Source organism: Penaeus japonicus, unplaced genomic scaffold (genome assembly GCF_977035675.1).
Source record: "Penaeus japonicus unplaced genomic scaffold, GWHDUDI00000001_assembly GWHDUDI00000001, whole genome shotgun sequence".
NCBI classification, from domain to species: Eukaryota; Metazoa; Arthropoda; class Malacostraca; order Decapoda; family Penaeidae; genus Penaeus; species Penaeus japonicus.
The window spans coordinates 39262434-39264933 of record NW_028234403.1 but is presented as its reverse complement, the minus strand read 5'-3'; positions in this window follow the sequence as shown (position 1 = coordinate 39264933).

Sequence of the window (2500 nt, the reverse complement as noted above, 5' to 3'; positions counted from 1 at the left end):
CCATTAACTCAAAAAGCATTTCTATTTACTTTTGCATAACTATAGTATAGATACGTGCAAAGTTTGATTCATGTTTTAGACTTTTACAACATGAGCAATTAAGAACTAACACACACAACCCTAGATCAAAATTTTTGTTACATGGTGATATTATTGCTGTTAATTTGTTGTTATATTTTCTTATGATTTCCTTTTTTGATATTTTGTTATTATCATCGTTGTTATAGATTCTTACCATTGTTATAATTATTTTCGTCATTATTATCACTATTATTATTATCATCATACTCGTTAGTATTACTATTATTAATTTCATTATCACTATCATTATTATTAGCATTAATATTATCCTTATTATCATTATCATTAGTATCATTATTGTTATTGTTATCATTGTTTTGTTGTCATTATTATCATCGTTATTGTTAGTATTGTTATTAATAACATTATCATTGCAATTATCATTATGATTAACAATGTAATTGTTATCATTACTATTGTTATTTTCATCATTATTAGTATTGCCATAATTCTTGACTACTACTTCGGCTATTACTACAATTATCATAATAACTATTATCGTTATTATCATTATCAATATTATTATTGTTGTTACTTCCATCACAGTTACCATTACTATCATGACCGTCATTTCATCTCACGCTCGACTTACTGAAACACAGAAAGATGAAATGAACAAAACGAAACGAATCCTTTTCGTTTTGGCTTCACTTGATGATGAGCCTTCGAGGCGGCTTCGAAACATCACGATTCATTATTCACTCCTTCCTATCATTCCTTATCTGTATTTTCTATGTAACGATGTATTCACGCACATAATACGTTTTGTAACGAACGAGCCAGCCTGGTTGGTTTGAGCCATTGTGATCTTCGTTAGCTTTAGTTGTTAGCTTTATTGATAGATGTTGAGGAGGCGCTTGTCAGCTGGAAACGACGGGGACTGATGTCTTAAAGGAAGGAGGATTTGGTGAGAAGGATGACGAAATAAAACGCGGTAAGACTTGAGGCTTGGAGTCTATGGCGCGTCTCTAGGAAAATTTCCATTTTGGGATCGTTATCTTGGTCAGCTCGAGGGATTTTAAGATATATGAATGTATGTAGGTATGTATGTTTGTAAACACGCACAAACACACATAAGCACAAGTAACGCACTTATACACATGCACTCATTCACTCCACATACATACATACATATATATATATATATATATATATATATATATATATATATATATATATTTAGATGTATGTTTGTATATATACAAACACATATTTTTATATTTACATATATATATATATATATATATATATATATATATATATCTATGTATATGTATATATATAAATATATATATTTATATATTTATATACATATGTGTGTGTATGTATATATATATATATATATATATATATATATATATATATATATATATATATATATATAGAGAGAGAGAGAGAGAGAGAGAGAGAGAGAGAGAGAGAGACATATATATATTTATATATACATATAAACATAAATATATATATATATATATATATATATATACATATAAACATAAATATATATATAGACATATATATATATATACATATATATATATATATATATATATATATATATATATAAACGAAATTGACTTCATAATCACCAATGGGCGTGACATCGTACAAGACGTAACCGTTATCAATAAAGTAAATGTCGGTAGCGACCATAGACTGGTCAGGAGTAGAGTTAAGTTACAGCTAAGAAGGGAACGAAACAAGCTCATACAGAAGCCTCTCGCTAATCTAACCAACATCAAGACTAGGGCGACGGAATTCAGTATCAACATCCGAAACAAATACTCAGCTCTCGAAGATCTTGACAGACCAAATAAACGACCAATTCAGTGAGATATTAACGGAAGCTGCACTTGAAATAGGGAGTAAAGACGAAAAAGAAAGGTTCAGTAAGCTTTCGGTAGAGACGAAAGAGCTTATGAAACAGCGTAGGGAAATGAAAATAACATCAATCAGAGACAAGATAGAATCAACAGAGCTGACTAAAACGATAAACAAGAAGAAGAAAGAGGATGTACGCAAATTTAACATACGAAAAATAAACGAAGCTCTGCTTGCCGGCACCAGCTTTAAGGCAACAAAGAGGAGGCTCGGAATAGAGAAAGACCAAATGTATGCAGTAAAGAAACCCAACGGAGAGGCGACATACAATAAAAATGAAATTATCGAAGTAATAGAAGACTTCTATCGCAACCTATACCACTCAAACGACCAACCACATACGGAGACAAACACAACAATTGGAGATGTTCCAAACATCACGGTAGATGAAGTAAATAGGGCACTCAAAAGCATGAAAAGAGGAAAAACACCAGGAGAAGACGGCATTAGTGTAGATCTTATTCAAGATGCAGGAGAGATTGCGGCAGTAAAGCTGGCCAGTCTTTATAACAGATGTCTAGACGTCGGTAAAATTCCG